Here is an 18,412-nt window from a genome sequence, read left to right as displayed (position 1 = left end):
AGTCAATTATCCGAATTCTCATTTGATTTCAACTACTTTAAAATGCATTAACGCTTAAAAAATGCAAATAGAGTATGTTTATTTTACAGATCACTTTTCATGCTGAAATAGTTAATTGCCCACAGTTAGATTATTTTACAACTAATATTGAGCTATTTGCAAAGATATGTATCAAAAGTGTAAGCATTTTGTTTATCTCAGTGAAGCTGCTAGGGCATTATACATCAATTTGAAAATTAGGTGCTGCATAAGTACAACGGTAACCACTCTAACGATTTGTACTTAACTTGGTTCAATTTTATCATTAAGTCTAACTCTGCATATTATCGGAAACGTTTGAAATCGGGTAAACATCCCTACTTATCATGCAAAGGTAGTTGAGAGAAAGTTGAAACGACGATTTTTGATACCATTGATTTTTGATGGGTATATAAAGTTCGTTTTCGTTCGAACTTATACTTCTTTACTTGTTCTTTTTTTTATTTTTCACTACCAATGTTTATCGATTTGGGGTAAGACTAAAAAACCGCCACTTTCGTTGTCCATGCATGGATGCTAGTCGACGGATTCTCTTACTGAAACGTTGTCTTTCATGCGTGCAACATTCCCAAGCTAGCGAAATCGTTACATCTTTATGATATGACAGAATTTACTCTTTCATTCGGTACCCATATTGTTATTCTACATAGCACTAAAGCATTTAATGAGTTTTTGAAAAAATCATATATGTACTGAATTTTCAAAGTCCTTTAAAAAGTCCTGACATCAGAGGGAAAAATTAAGATTCCAGTTGTATACACTTGGCCCCTAGTCTCGCGAGTATCTTGAGTTTTTGGGCGTGTAAAATTGACTGTAGAAAAGTATTATTACAGCTGGATTTTTGTCCAAGATGTAAAAGTCCTTATACAATTTTTTGTATGTTACATTACCAAAAAAAGTATAAAATAAAAGCTTGTAAATATATCTAGTTGTATGTGCATTGTTGTCTCCTTATTTCTTGCAAAAAGCTGAAGCTGCACAAATGTGAACATAGAAATTGATATTCAAGTGAAAGCAAAATAAATTTGGGTCGTCATCAAGTAGGATTTGCAAGTAACTTTACTAAAAAGTGCACTACCTTATGCAAAGCATGAGTACACACACACACACACACACACACACACACATGGTAGCATGTAAATGTATGCAAAATAAAGCTTTGACAACACGCTTACCCAGCATTGAACAGCCATACTATGTACGAGCAGCTATTGTAATGCATACTTTTGGGAGTCAACAGCAAGATTATCAAAGAAATCCTATGCCAGAGATAGGATGTAGCTAAAATGGATGATAGAGGGTAAGAGTTGAGTGAAAAACTGGGTAACTGGGCAAACGATAAAACGTTTAAATGCATCAAAGTGACAAACGGAAATGAAAATGTAAAGCGCACCAAAAAATATGCAACTGAGATAAGAGTTAAAGAGACGGAAGGACACACAGGATTTGCAACTGAGTGCAACGGAAACACGCACACACACAAGCTTATATGGTGGGCATGTGTGCGTGTGAAAGAATTTGTGAACATACCAATGGAAGCGCTTGATAGCGGTTGAGGTGTGTAAACACCTTTAGGTATGTACGTACATACATACATATGTCTGTATGTATGTATGAAAGTTTATGTGCCACTCACATACAAACTGATTTGTATTGAAACCTGCGGGCAACAGCGCTGCTAGAGTAATTAGTTTGCTATTCTTGAAAACGCCAATGGGGACAAGTATTACATACTAACACACACATTCATAAGTGTATGGCTATTTTGCATTTCGTTTTGCTGCTGAATGCAGTTGAATGTCATTTTGTTGCATTCGTAGCAGCCCGAAAGGAGTCAAAGTAGCTGCTATAAATCCATTAAATCATTTGATATGTAGATATTTTTCCGTACGTTTTCTGTTCGGCATTTGACTTGCATTGGTCAACTACATAAACGTGCATCTATTTCCTTTTTGTATGAATTTATTCTTGTATACATTTCATTTTCATTTCGTTTAATTTTTGCTATTATTTCTATGAATTTTCCACAAAGAGTTATTACGAAATTCCCATTTATCCTTTGTTGAGCTTTGTGCACCTTTTGAAATGCTTACTAGAATGTATTGTTTCGAATGCAAATGCAAAGTTTAGAAACACAAACAAAATCGAGAAGAACAATGCGAATAAATTTACATTAAAATCTAAGGTGTTCAGGAAGCAAAAAATATATCAATGCAACTAGAATACGTTAGTAAGCATTGATATGGAGTTTTTGGTTATTGTTTTTAGTAAATCTTTGTAATAAATAAAAACTATTTTCCGCATGTATGTTAGAAAAACAGAATTTACTTGGCTCATTCCTTTTGTTGTTGTGTTGATTACTCGTATTAATGGAACAAGGTGTGTGTGAGAAACTCTGCCGAGAATTTAAGTTTTTTTTTGTCGAGGGTGTTGAGTATTTTCTTCTATATAAAAATAGATTTTATTCATGCGTTAAATGGAAGAAAATGCATAAAAAAAAATTTTCAAAAATAAAATTTAGTTGACGACAAAACTGCATACTCAAAATTTGTCGAAAAAACCTAATTTTCGCTGAAAATTTCTGGGTATTTTTTCATTTCAAATATGCAAAACACCTCGATGTAATATTTCAATTAACTAAGGTAAACCTGAATCTTAGAACAATGAAATAACAACTATAAATAATATTAATTTATTTATAGAAGAAAATTCATTAAATCTTAATAAATTATACAATTTTCCAACAAATTTAATAACAATTTTATTAATAAATTATTTATTAATTACATTAATTGCAGTAGTAAAAATTACAAAATTATTTTACGGACCTTTACGATTAATAAACTAATGAATAAACCTTTACGAACCCAACACCCTTTATTTAAAATTGCTAACAATGCATTAGTAGATTTACCTGCACCAATTAATATCTCAGCTTGATGAAATTTTGGTTCACTTCTTGGATTATGTTTAATAATCCAAATTTTAACAGGATTATTTTTAGCTATACATTATACAGCAGATATCAATTTAGCATTTAATAGTGTTAATCACATCTGCCGAGATGTAAATTATGGTTGATTATTACGAACTTTACATGCCAACGGTGCATCTTTTTTCTTTATTTGTATTTATTTACATGTAGGACGAGGGATCTATTACGGATCCTACTTATTTACTCCAACATGATTAGTAGGAGTACTAATTTTATTTTTAGTTATAGCAACAGCTTTCATAGGATATGTATTACCATGAGGACAAATATCTTTTTGAGGAGCAACAGTTATTACAAATTTATTATCAGCAATTCCTTACCTAGGGACTACTTTAGTGCAATGAATTTGAGGAGGATTTGCAGTTGATAACGCAACATTAACACGATTTTTTACATTTCACTTCATTCTACCTTTTATTGTATTAGCTATAACTTTAATTCATTTATTATTTCTTCATCAAACAGGTTCAAATAATCCAATTGGACTAAATTCAAATATTGATAAAATTCCATTCCACCCCTATTTTTCCTATAAGGACATTGTAGGATTCATTGTAATAATTATAACTTTAATTATTTTAACATTAACTAATCCATATTTATTAGGTGATCCAGATAATTTTATTCCAGCTAATCCATTAGTTACTCCAGTTCATATTCAACCAGAATGATATTTTTTATTTGCTTACGCAATTCTTCGATCAATCCCTAATAAATTAGGAGGAGTAATTGCATTAATTTTATCAATTGCAATTTTAGCAATTCTTCCATTTTATCATTTAAGTAAATTTCGAGGTATCCAATTTTACCCTATTAACAAAATTTTATTTTGAACTATAGTAGTGACAGTTATTTTATTAACCTGAATTGGAGCACGACCTGTAGAAAACCCTTACGTATTAGTAGGACAAATTTTAACAGTAATTTATTTTTTATATTATATTATTAATCCAATAATTAATAAATGATGAGATAACTTAATTAATTAAACTTAATAAGTTAATGAGCTTGACAATAAGCATATGTTTTGAAAACATAAGATAGAAATTCAATTTTCTATTAACTTTACTAAATTTAATTAACCACATTAAATAAATTAATAATAATTTCAAACCAATAAAAAATAATAAATAATTCAATGAAAAAGGTAAAAAACATTTTCAAGCTAAATATATTAATTTATCATAACGAAATCGAGGTAAAGTCCCACGAACTCAAATAAATACAAAAGAAATAAAAGTTAATTTAATATAAAATAAAATATTAAATAAATCACATCCAAAAAAAATTACACAAAATAATATTCTTATAAATAAAATTCTAGCATATTCAGCTATAAAAATTAAAGCAAATCCACCACTTCTATATTCTACATTAAACCCAGAAACTAATTCAGATTCACCTTCAGCAAAATCAAAAGGAGTACGATTAGTCTCCGCTAAACAAATACAAAATCAAACTAAGCTAATAGGAAATAAAATAATAACGAATCAAACATAATATTGAAAATGATAAAAATCAAGTATATTATAACCCCCAATTAAAAAAACAAAAGATAATAAAATCAAAGCTATTCTAACTTCATAAGAAATAGTTTGAGCAACAGCACGTAGTCCCCCCAATAAAGCATAATTAGAATTAGAAGACCAACCAGCAACTATAACTGTATAAACACCTAAACTAGTACAACACAAAAAAAATAATAAGCCTAAATTAAAAGAAAATAATTTAACAAATAAAGGGATACAAACTCAAACAACTAAAGAAATAAATAAAGAAAAAATAGGAGAAAAATAGTAAGATAAATAATTTGATAAAAGAGGATAAGTTTGTTCTTTAGTAAATAACTTAATTGCATCACATATAGGTTGAGGAATTCCTATAAGCCCAACTTTATTAGGCCCTTTTCGAATTTGAATATAACCCAACACTTTACGTTCTAAAAGAGTTAAAAAAGCAACTCTTACTAAAACACAAATTACCAAAATTAATCTACCAATTAAAGATAAAATAAATTCAAAAAAAAACAAGTACTATTTGTAATAAAAATTACATAAATAAATTCTAAATTTATTGCACTAATCTGCCAAAACAGTACAATTAATTATATTCTTTAACTAAAATATAATTATTCTAATACCTGGTCCTTTCGTACTAAGATATTATAATATATTAAAGATAGAAACCAACCTGGCTTACGCCGGTCTGAACTCAGATCATGTAAGAATTTAAAAGTCGAACAGACTCAATATTTAAGCGGCTACACCTAAAAATATATCTTAATCCAACATCGAGGTCGCAAACTTTTTTATCAATAAGAACTCTCCAAAAAAATTACGCTGTTATCCCTAAAGTAACTTAATCTTATAATCGTTATTAACGGATCAATAAATCATAAATTAATGATTTTTAATAATTAAAAGTTCATTAAATTTTAACATCACCCCAACAAAATAATTAATAAAATTAAAATAAAATACATCAAAAAAATTAAAATTATATTAAATATAAAGATTTATAGGGTCTTCTCGTCTTTTAATTAAATTTTAGCTTTTTAACTAAAATATAAAATTCTACAATAAATTTTTTATGAAACAGATTATACTTCGTCCAACCATTCATACCAGCCTTCAATTAAAAGACTAATGATTATGCTACCTTTGCACAGTTAAAATACTGCGGCCATTCAAAATTATTCAGTGGGCAGGTCAGACTTTAAAAATAACTCAAAAAGACATGTTTTTGTTAAACAGGCGAGTATATAAATTTGCCGAGTTCTTTATATAAACTTATCAAATAAAATTATATGTACAATATAAAATATACTAATTTTATCATTATTAATTTTCATAAAAAATTTATGAAAAAATTTTTATAAAAACTTAAAATAATAGTAAATAATAAAAATTATAAAATAATTTATAACAAATTTACAAATGATTGAAAATTCTATTCATACATTTTATATTAAAATTACTCATTTTTAATAATTTATTTTAAAGCTTATCCCTTAAAATATTCAAATTAATAATTTTTTTATTTTAATAAATAAACAAAAAATTAAAAACTTGTAAATTAAATTTATTTCTAAAAAAACTAGATACCTTTATAAACGAATAACATTTCATTTCTAATTATCTATTTTAAATAATTTTGACACATTAACTTTAATAAATAATTAACTCTTATAAAATCGAGATTAATAAATAATTATTAATTATTTGATAAACCCTGATACACAAGGTACAATAAATAAAATTTTCTTTTTAAATAATAATTTTTCAAATTATTTCAATTATCTTTCACAATACTTAATAAACTATTATTAATATTATTTTTTCACTACAAATTACTAAAACATTAAATTATATAATTATTTTTAATAAATTATAAATAAAATCAATATAAATTAATAAATAAATATTAATCAATTTATATTGATTTGCACAAAAATCTTTTCAATGTAAATGAAATACTTTACTAAATAAGCTTTAAATTGTCATTCTAGATACACCTTCCGGTACATCTACTATGTTACGACTTATCTTATCTTAAGAATAAGAGCGACGGGCGATATGTGCATATTTTAGAGCTAAAATCAAATTTTTAATCTATAAAATTTTACTATCAAATCCATTTTCATTAAATATTTCAAATTTAAATTCACTTAAATAATTTTATTGTAACCCATTTCTACTTAAATATAAGCTACACCTTGATCTGATATAAATTTTAATAAAAATTATGGAAAATTATTATTCTTATAAAATATTCTTATAACGACGGTATATATTAAAAAAATATTTTGGAGAAAAAGCGCTATTAAAATTATTAAAGTTAATACTTGTACTGTAATGTTTTACTGGAACCCTCATTAAATTGAACTGAAACTTTTAAACTGGTGGCAACGCCTTTCATAAATGAAGCTTACTCCAATCTTTAAACATTTATATTAGCTGGTCAATTAAATTTTGAATATATGAACTGGTGGTAACCCTTTTCACACATATTTTTTAAATAGAGCTATTTAAGCCTTTAACGATATACACGTAAAAATATTTCTTTTTATTTTAAAAGAACATTTATTCTGAACTAGATCGCCCTTACCCGCTTCGCTGAGTGTATGACATTTCTACGTGCTACATTGAGTAAAATTTATTTCAAGAAAACTCAATTATAAAACGGAGGTTTAAAATTTGTATAACCATCTTCAAAATAATTTCAAACTACATAAAACTTTCTTTCTCACTTATCATACTCTTTCAATTAATTTACCCCTGAACTCAATTTGAGATTTTAAACAGAACAGGAAACCCCTTACATGTAGTTTTGATACCCATATTGTAATTATTCATTTAAATTATTGATAGTTTGAATTTAATCTTTTGAACAGTTGGCAACCTTTTTAAACCTGTCTCGTGTGACACACATATATATTGTGATACATATTCAAAACCATTTCGATTCATACCAATCTATACTAATTTATATTTTGTAAGACGTTTTTTGTGTTCGCGAGGCTCGAGAACGGCCGAACCGATGTTTTTGAAATTTCGGACACCTGCTTCAGACGTTGATGGTTATAGGCTAAAAAAAATCTTTTTTTTTTTTAATTTGGCTTGGCACCTCCCGTACAAAGTCTATGTATATTGTATTTCTGTAGAACAATTATACGCATCCATTTTGAAGTTGCTACCAACTGTATTATGAAGTTTCTGGGACAGATTCAGTATAGAACCGGATCACTGTTGCCGCCAGGGAGTGAAGAGGAAATGTTCTTCAAATTTATTTCGTTGTGAGATTAACCGTTCTATGAAATGCTGCACAATTAGAGAATTTCAAGAACTTCTTCACGGACATAACACCTTCGTTAAGTTATTTAAGGCGGCAAAAGACCACCAATCCATAATCTTAGTCGATGAGCGTGCCAGTGAAAATCGTAAACGTGAATTGTTGGTGAAAATATTGGACCAAAATTTTTCAATGATAAAATTAAGTTTGGGCGGGACGAAGTTTCCCGGGTCTGCTAGTATTATAATATTTCATTTAAACTAATTGTATTTAATTTAAAAAATGTGGCAACCCTTGGGAAAGACTTCAGTATTATGCAAAACTTCCAAACTAAAGGTTTCTTCAGTTAATTTAAATTTGACTTTTCAAACAGGTGGCAACCCTGTTCAAGATACATTAAAACTACAGCTTTTTTAAGCTTCTTGACATCCAATTTTTTAAATAAAATTTTTAAATAAATAACTCCCTTAAATGAAGTTGAATTTGACCTTTTGTAAAAGGTGGCAGCCCTCATCCATGAGTAGTTAATGATTTTATATATGTATCTCCATGCCAAGTTCCAGTAATCTACCAAAAATATTTCCTTAGAAATGCAGTATGAAAAATTCCGTTTATATGGGAGGTGCCACACCGCCTTTTCTAATCGAGATTAAATGTATCGTATATTTTAAGTTGAGTTACATAACAGCAGTGTACAAAATTTCATAATGATCGGTTGGGTAGTTAAAGCGTGAAAGCGTAGCAAACAAACAAACACACTTTCGGATTTATAATATTAGTAAGGATAAGGATTCTGCAACAGGTAACAACCCTCTAAAAAAATATTAATAAAGAAATAAAGCCGTTTAAAATTACATAGGATATACACATTTTTCAAATAAATTATATATTATTTAAATTGATTTTAATTTTTTGAGTAGGTGGCAACTGTCTTCAAAAATATTTTACAACTAAGGTATACATATTGATACCCATATAAAAATATGTTATTTAACTTGTAAATTAAACTGATTTTGAATGCATAAATCGGTGGCAATCCTTTTCAAACGCATTTTCGGAAAAAAGATCTTTGAAAATTTTTTCTTGTTTGATCCCTATATAAAAGCAGTTTGAATTTCTGAACAGGTGGTAACCAACCTAAATATATAAATAAAGAATAAACAGCCATTTTAAAATACATAGTAGGAATAATAAAAATTTTCAAATAACCTATTAATCGAATTGATTTAAACTTTTTGAGCAAGTGGCAACGGTCCCCAAAAATATTTTAGAAATAAAGCATATATAAACCCCTCTTATTTGATAATCTTATAAAAATAGGTTATTTAACTTATTAAGTAAATTGATTTTGAATTCCTTAATAAGTAGAAATCCTCTTAAATAATATTAATAAAGAAATAAAGCCGTCTAAAATACATAGTTTATACAAATTGTTTTAATAACTTATTAATTAAATTGGTTTAAACTTTTTAAGCAGGTTGCAACCGTCCTCTAACATATTTTAGAAATATAGCATATTTAAACCTCGCTCATTTGACAAACATATGAAAATACTTTATTTAGCTCGTTAATTAATTGATTTTAATTTTGTTAATCGATGGCAATCCTTTTCAAAAATACATTTGAAAATTTGTCTCACTTGATACCCATATACAGTTTCTAAACAGCTGGCAACCCTGTTAACAAATATTTTCGCGCGTACATCCCTATCTCAGCTGCCGATTCAAAAACGTCCTATATCAGCACATTTTCAATCCATTTTGAAGTGATATAGGGTGTTTTTGAACCGAATATGCGTCAGCGTGGATGTAGTTAGAGCTCCTTTGAAATGATTTTAATCATTATTTTACATATAAAGATGTTAATCTTTAGATTTTACGACGGTTAACACGTCTTGTTTAATTTACCAATCTTCGTTTACGCGAATGGGCCGCAGCGTAGTACTTCCAATTCAAATTATGTAGAGAAATTCTTCCTCTCATATAGTATGTCGTATTTTTAACTATTTAACGGCAATTACATGCTTTTAATAACACATTAATATATAATAACACGCAAAGAAGATTGATTTTCCCGCAAGAGGTATGTAAATAGTGCACTTGTACATACATACTTACATATATTTAGTTGCTGTAGCGGATGCTGCGTAAGGTGAGTGTGATTTAGAATAAAATTAGTGCTCACAAGTTTTCGTAATCAAGAAATTTTGTTACAAGAAGTGCTGCATGCAATTACCGAATTTGTACTGCGCGTTGGCTTATAGCCTGATTTTGACAGCAGCTTTTCAAATTTCAGTTCATTGAAAATTAGATGAAAAATCTTCAAAGCCAAACGCTGAAAACAAAAAATCAAAATACATATCGTTTTTCTATTTACCAAAATCACAGTGAATTTGTAGGAGTTGAATTTGAAATCTGTTCATTCAAATGTATAAGCGTTATATATGTACGTCTGCACTACTAAAAACACAAAATGTTAACTACTTGTGTCACCATTTTTATTTTGTAACATTGCTCCTAAATGTTCGACATGTCAATCGAATTTAGACCATATGTTCGTGCCGTTTTACAAGCGTATATAACATGTGGCATGTGAGATTGGCCTAAATGCGCCAAGGACGTAGAAAAGGTGTTTACGCTTGATAAATAGGGTTGCCAGTTTTTAGTTGGTCAAGCGTAAACATTTTAAATTTAAAAGCAATATTTGCGCCGAGCTTTTTGTATTTCTTTGTTGTATTTCTTATGTCGAAATCAATATGGAAATTTTTCCTAATTTACTTTTGAGCAAAAAATAACCGGACATTTTTTCAGTCATTGCGAAATTAAAAATTGGCTTTAAGTGCACCTAATTTCAAATCTAAGAGTTCCTAAATTGTTTGTGAACTTTTTTTTATTTCTTTATTCGTCTACGAAACAGTGGTTTCTTATAGACTAGTTACAAAGTGAATATATGCAGGACACTAAAACTATTTTCAAAGACAACCTAAAATGCTTTGAAAAATCCCGAAAATTTCTGAAAGAATACCAAAACATTTCGAAAAAGTTCCGAAAGATTCCGAAATATAAAATACGCTGGTAAATTCCGAAACAAAATCTCTCAAAGTTCCGCTATTAAATCGAAAAGTTCCTATGCACACAAATGAAATAAAAATAAAAAAATCCTGAAAAATAAATTACGAAAAATCCGGAAAGCCACCAAATACTTTATTTCATTATCACTATGACGTTTGGTTTTCAAAATATAAAAAGTTTTTGACACAAATACATAAATTAACAAACAAGTCTAAGTGGTTCGAAGAAAGGAGGGGAGAATCGTATTAAAACGAAAGTTCTCGAAATATTCCGAATTTTTTCGATGAGATCCCGAAATGCTGCAAGTAGATCTCGAAATATTCCAAAAAAATAACAAAAAATAAAGCATGCAAAATTCTGAAAATTCCCGAAAATTTCTCGGAAAGTACTAAAACTTCCAAAAACATTCCAAAGTATCCGAAAAATCCTAAAAATATATATTAGGAGAAATCCAGAAAAGCCCGAAAAAACACATGAAAATTTTCTAAAAAATCTGAGAAAACATCAAACATTTCATTTCAGTGACACTATGTCTTTTTGATTTCAAAACATAAATGACACTATTATATTTAATTTTTGGGAGAGGTGTTTATTGCAATGAATTAGGAATAATAAAATCCATAGTGTCATATACGACGACCTCAAAATGTGTCTTAGACTGAATAAATGAATTAAGAATTTTAGGATAAAATAGGGAAATGCACTTGCACTTGATCACTGGGCATAGGCGATAGGGGGAAACAAAGGTAGGAGTACTACTAAACAATTCAGGGGAGCTAAAAACTTCTATCTCCCTCTAGGCTCTTAGAAAGATATGTGATTTAGTCATGTTCCAAGAGACGGATAAAAGTTGGTCACAACAACGTGGAAGAAGAGTATCCAGAGCCATGTTTGAAACGACTGCAGCAGACTTATGGCGGGTCTGATGAGTGGGAAAATTGGTTTAGGTAACCACGCCCTTGAAATGGGTCTGGTAAGTAGCGATAACTGTGGCAAGAGAGAATTTGAAAAAGAAATGGTGAAGCACATTATATGCGATTGTCCTGCGATGACAAGTTTGCGTGTGAAATGATTTGGGGGATGCGTTCCTCGCTAACGTAGAACATGGAACAAAAGAGGGTTTCCTTAAATTTGCTAAGAAGCCATAATGGATTCTTGATATAGTGGCCACTTATTCGTCATGAATGCTAGTTTTATCTGGTAACACAATAGATGAAAATATCTGTCTATGTAAAGCTTTTATTAGGTAGCCGTCCTAACCTACCTATCTGCGTTCGGGCACTTCATTGAACGTGGCTTCTTGATAAAAAAGATCTATCGGTGTCGAGTGACAGATCACGTTAGGAGCCTTCGATGAAGTAAACCTGATAAGCCTGGCAGGCGAAACGCGCGCCGATTTTTGCAACATGTTTAAAATTGTGTAGAATTGTATAACTCGTAATCCTGGCTTTCCAGCAATCACGCTAATAGACAAATGACTAGGACGTAATCCGCAAGTCTTATCTAGCATTTTTGTTGCATGAGTAGAGAGCCTCAAACTTTCTTCTATTCGATGCTCTATATTAAGTATCCCGCTTAGCTTTGAAGCGAAGTAGGATTGGGTATTTATTCTTATTATGATCTTGCTTATGATGATTCTTAAAACAATAAATTTTTGTTGCCGAGATCAATAAGAAACTTATCTAAAATAAAGTTCTTAGAAAAATGTCTGGGTGATTTTTCCATTAGGACGGGAGCGTGATTTATTTGGAAACGAATTTCGATCAAGCCTTGTCAAGATTGAATGGGAGATAACTCTATTTTGGCGTTGTGTTAAATCTTCAGTGTCTTCTCGTTCTCAGATGAACTTTAAACAAATTGAAGGTCATAGCGCTGTCCGTCATTGCTTTTTAAACAAATTTAGTTAAAAAGCATACTTATAGTAACTAATTTAAATCAGACATGCTTCACAAAGAACATTTGATGAAATAAGTAAATCTGCTAAGCACAAACTACAAATTAAAAAACTAAAAATTTGTTTTTACAAATTTGTAATAACTTTTCAGACGCCCTTGGCCAGTTGGTATATATTTCATAAAAGTTATGTAATTTCCATAACAAACCCCCATTGTACATAAGTAGATTTATTGTGTGTTTGCATTCACGTCATACAAATATTTCAAATGTCCGAACAAATTTATGCGAAACTACTCAGTTTGAAATAGCCGTCCAGCCTTTTGCAGCACTTGACTCTAACCAACCAATCAAACAATCGAGCCGTATCGAATTTCATTTGAAAAATTTGTGCAAATATATGCAGAAAAAGGAATAAGAAAAATCGAGACCCCTTTAAAAAAAATAAAATAAAAATAAATGAAAAAAAATATATAAAACCATAAACTCAAATTGCAAGCAAAAGCTTCCTGCTCTTATTGCCTAAGCTAATTCTTGTTTCATTTATATGCAATCGTTGCGTTGTTATTCAAAATTTGACTATTGGCATACTAAGCGAGAGATTGCCGCCAGCCTCACTCCCTGCATTGTTTGCAGCCCAAAAGCTTTCTAGTTTTTTGTTGCTTTTAGTTTGGAATTTTTTTATTTCGTCGTCTAAGCAAACATGTTGCCAAACTCGATAGCTTCTCGATTTTCAAACTATCGAAGGTTATTTTAAGCGTTTGTTCGGTTTATTATATACAGTTTTTTTTGGTGTACGTTTTAAACCCAGTGGATGAATGAGAAGGATTTTTGGTAAGGTGTGGTAAAAGAAAGTTTGCGATTATTATTTTTCTGTTTTTTGAGAAATAAATTCAAGTGGTACACTTCCCCGAGTTTAAAGAAATCCGCTACTTTTGGAACAAAAAAAAAATTTACTTAAAAACAACTTGGGATATGCTAAGCTACAAATTTTCGCATTATAAAAATGTTGAAATCAGTCAATATCTTGCCAGGGATGTAATTTTTAAGCGCCTTTGAAAATCATTATTTTATGAAAAAATTGTCAAAATGTGTATATATAATTTTTAGTTAAAGAAAAGGGGCAAAAGTCGTATGATTTTTAAGAAAACTTTCAAAATAAGCCTATTTCTAAAAAGTCGGTGTCAGGTGGCATCGATCTCCAAAAAGTGTCAATTTGACACTTTAGTCGCACAACGGTAACACTATTCAAAGAGAAAGAAACTTTTTTAGAACGAATTCATCATTATTGACTAAGTCAAATCCGAAATTTTTTTTATAAAACTTATAGTCATTTCTCTATTCCCTTCAAGTAGCTGAAAAATATATCCATTGGGTACAATTCCCCTTCCCTCTGCCCAATTTAAGTTTTCTAGTTTCACTTGAAGCTTTAGTTTTTTTTTGCAGCAGCAGCTGTTTGTTTATTTGCTCAGGTTGGCAAATTTTACTGTTGTTATTCTAAATTTTTGTATTGTTTCCTATGTTTTACCCATGGTGGAAATGCATGTCTATGCGCTATGTGAGCTGTGTATTTGCGTATTTGTGTACGCAAAAATTTGCATAAAGTTCTATTTAGCCAATTGCTCTGTTATTTGAATTCGATATATTGTTTACCTGTTTGGATATTGCCATAGCTGAGCTGTTGAAAATAAAGTTAGCCAGCAAAGAGCCCTTAAGTGCGATTATAGAATAATATACATGCGGTTGGCAGAATTAAACGGGGCTCTTATTAAAAAAATCTAGAACAAACAGATACGATGAGATGAGGAACAAAAATAAAATTACTGGCATCCTCATCACTCGAAATCCTTTTTAAGGGGCTAAGGAGCTTTCGAAAGATATTTTGGGGATTCACAAGATATCTTAGTCATCGTAGTGTCTTAAAGTTCTAAAATCTCTCAATGCAAAATAACGATTAAAATAGTGGTAATTATATATTTCGTCGTGCCCGATAGATGTAGCGTATCTCAGTTCTTTGCACCTTTTGAAGGTTGTGGATTTCCTGTATAGACATACCAAAACCCCATAGAGTAGAATAGGCTTAGTCTAGCTAGTACCAATCACCCCCTTACAGCTGTACCACGCCCAGATATTTTGTGGACTGCCCTAGCTTCGTGTTGATTATAACAGCGATGGAATCGGTTACTAGAAGAACTACATTTTTTTTACTGATTTTACCAATGCCTGCTTAGCTGAAATGGGTCCCACTAACCTTATCCTTGCTCAGATTTTCCCTAGAAATGAAGTGAATAGATTGCAGTGAACTATTGCATGCATGGTTCGAAACTTGACACACGGATTGGTGAGCGTGTCATCTGCTAGGAGCTTTCCCTAAACAACCAGTCTGCGAGTGCCTAATCTCCCGTAAATTCGGTGGTAGATTTTCGGGAAAATACATAGCTGCATAGTTGGCGATTTCACCGGACACCTACGGTTAATTGTTGGAAAATTATAATGCATGCAATTGAAATATACTTCTGGCGCAGTGTCAAGCAGAGGCAGACGGGAGAGCTCCTTGATGTTGTGACTAGAAATCCCAGCTGATTATTACTGCCGTACTTGCTTGGGCGATGGCCCAACTTTTTAGAGAGTCGGTTTATATTTGAAGCAATTTTGTCATTCTAGTGCTTTGTGGCACTATCTATATGAAAATTTGCGTAGCAAATCCTTTACATTTTGAACATTCTGAAAACATATTGAGAACATTAACAAAGTTGTTGAAGGGCATGTATAAGCACTGCTGATGGATGGAAATGATGAAGATTTGGTTTGCAATGTAGAAAAATTCAACGTTGGATTTATTTAACGAGTATAGCTAATTTATAAACGACTAATGGAAATTCACGTTGCCTTAAATCTAGCACTACTATGTAGTGGTATGGTTTGTTTTAACTAATTAATTGTATTAATAAAAGGTACAATGAAAAAATCGAATGAATGATATGTGCTTTTTACAATGCAAAGTGTTGAAGATCATTTGATAGGATTGTCTACAATGTAACTTTGTGGTAACGTTTAAAGGAAAATTGGTATTATTTTATACAATGCAAAATTAAGTATTATTTAAACCAATGAAATTACAATACAATTGCGTATGGTTTAGCTATACAAATGATACTTAGGTTGAGTAGCGAAAATTGGATGAATCCCACGATGTAATTCCAAACTGTAGCTCATGGTGTCTGCAGGTGGGATGTTGATAATAATAAGAAGAGAAATTCAACTGCGCTCAGCGCATTTATACGAAGCAAGAGAACCCTGGAAGTTCGAAAAACCAGGGAAGCTTTTTGGCGGTGTTCACGCAGGGGTGCGTGTGAAATGTATGGCAACGCAGGGATGCACTTTTAAGCATCAGTCGCTTAAACATCGCGCCCCCTTTGCCCGAGTGCATGGCTCACGCGAAGTAAATCCATAGCCTGGATTGCCACATCCACCTGCGTGCGTGCTTCTGCTCGTTGCGGCTTCCGAGTGTCCGAGTTCCTTTTTTGCGGAGTTTTCACCTGTCGATGGCGTGCGTTTGGTAGCGGCTTCTGCGGAGTTTTCACCTGTCGATGGCGTGCGTTTGGTCGCGGATTCTGTGGAGTTTTCACCTGTCGAGGACGTGCGTTTGTTTGCGGCTGTCGCTCTTCTCTCTTCTCGACTGGTGGTGTGGTGCGATGAAGAAGCGTGTGATGCATTTTTTTGCAATGCTTGCACGTGTTTCGTGAACCGCAGTATCTTGGGTCATCGTGTGTACGGGCCAGGCAGTTTCCGCAATATTTAAAATCGCGGGCAACCCGAATACGCTGCTCCACGTCCATGGCCAGGAAGAGCTTACAGAAGCGCAGCGCGTGAAAGCGGTAGCACAGCACGCACTGATGGACGTCCGGATCTCGGCGATTTCGAAATGATCTGTAAATGTATTAAATGTTAATGAAGTATTAACTTAGAGCGACGTTGTAGCGCATAATATGTTGGCTTGAATATGCTGATCTTGCAGCTCGGAATGGATTGGTAATGGGCACAACTTTACTATTGGTCGCGTAAAAATTCCGTTTTCCGTCTTTACGTCAGCAACCCGAACCATATTGTCCGACCCATGGTATACCCTCTCTATTCTACCTAATCGCCATTCATTTGGTGGAGTTAGCTCATTTTTTATAACAACGAAATCGCCTACTTTAAGGTTCTCTTGTGGGAATTTCCATTTATATCTTTGGTGGAGCTCTTTCAAATACTCATCTTTCCAGCGTTGGCTGAATTGGTGGTGTAGTATTTTGAGCTTTTCCCATCGATTTTGAAGCGAGAGGTTGTCAATAATTTGGGGCTCTGGGGGGGCCAGCAATGGCGCACCCCGCAGGAAGTGACCTGGTGTCAGAGCTAGTAACTCTTGGGGATTATCCGACATAGGCGAGATCGGTCGAGAGTTCAACACGGCTTCGATGCGAGCCAGTAAGGTAGCCAGTTCCTCAAAAGTAAAATGGTGACTTCCAGCAATTCGTTTAAAGTGCAGTTTGAAACTTTTTACCGCCGCCTCCCAGAGGCCGCCCATGTGAGGAGCGCTGGGTGGCAAGAAGTTCCATTCAAAGCCATGCAGAGTATATTTGGATCGCATATCGTCGGAAGTTTCATTGAGGAAAGTTTTAAAATCCTTTTGGAAGGCTCGATTGGCGCCGATAAAGTTTTTTCCGTTGTCGGAAAAAAGGCGTTGTGGCAGACCACGCCTTCCGACAAAGCGGGAGAAAGCTGCTTGAAATGCTTTGGTCGATAGGTCTGAACAAGGCTCAAGATGGATTGCTTTGGTTGAAAAACATATGAAGACGCAGACGTAGCCTTTTAGCATTGGCGATCTTCGAAGGAGCGAAGATTTAATGTCGAAAGGACCTGCAAAGTCTAGTCCCGTGTAGGTAAATGGTAGTGAGAAACTGGAACGTTCTGGCGGTAGCGCTGACATGATTTGCGATGGAGCGTTCTGCTTGAATATTGTGCATGTTTTGCAGCTGCGTATGCACGATTTTACTTTCGATTTTAAGCGAAGAATGAAATATTCCTGCCTAGCAGTTCTGACCATAAGTTGATGTTCCGCATGCATCAATAGGTCATGTAAAAATTTAAGAAACAAATAACAGAATCGGGAAGACTCTGGAAGAATGATTGGGTGCCTTTCATTGTACGTTAGAAATGAGTTTGTCAAACGGCCGTTTACTCGAAGAAGTCCGTTGGAGTCCATAAATGGATTTAACGTTAAAAGAGAGCTCTTTTTGGAAAGTGGCTGTCTGATTGAAAGTTGCGAATAGTCATTAGGGTAGTGCCTTTCTTGAGCTCGTTTTATAAGGCGAATTTTGACCCAATGAATCTCAGATTGAGTGATAACCACAGAGTCATAGTTTATTGTTTGAGTGGACTGTATTGGTTTTGTTCGATGGATGAATCGATACATGTACGAAATCACTCGCAAAGCTTTTGACCAGGATGAGAACCGGTCTAAGAGATCAGGTTCACTTTCCAAAGTGTGAAGAGATTCAACTTTGCGCTCTTCAAGTGCCGCGACATTTTGACGAAATGACAATGGCCATTCGTCGCTAGGCTTGAGTAGCCAATCTGG

General features: G+C 32.4%; 1 pseudogene; it reads left to right on the top strand.

The window, feature by feature from the left end:
- The first annotated feature begins 2,818 nt into the window (after positions 1-2,818).
- Positions 2,819-4,028, top strand: LOC118739064 (annotated as a pseudogene).
- Positions 4,029-18,412: the final 14,384 nt, after the last annotated feature.

This window comes from Rhagoletis pomonella, unplaced genomic scaffold (assembly GCF_013731165.1).
Source record: "Rhagoletis pomonella isolate Grant_MI unplaced genomic scaffold, Rhpom_1.0 Rhpom_scaffold_00005, whole genome shotgun sequence".
Classification (NCBI taxonomy): domain Eukaryota; kingdom Metazoa; phylum Arthropoda; class Insecta; order Diptera; family Tephritidae; genus Rhagoletis; species Rhagoletis pomonella.
Note: the sequence above shows the minus strand (reverse complement) of the source record. Positions and strands in the feature narration are given on the sequence as shown.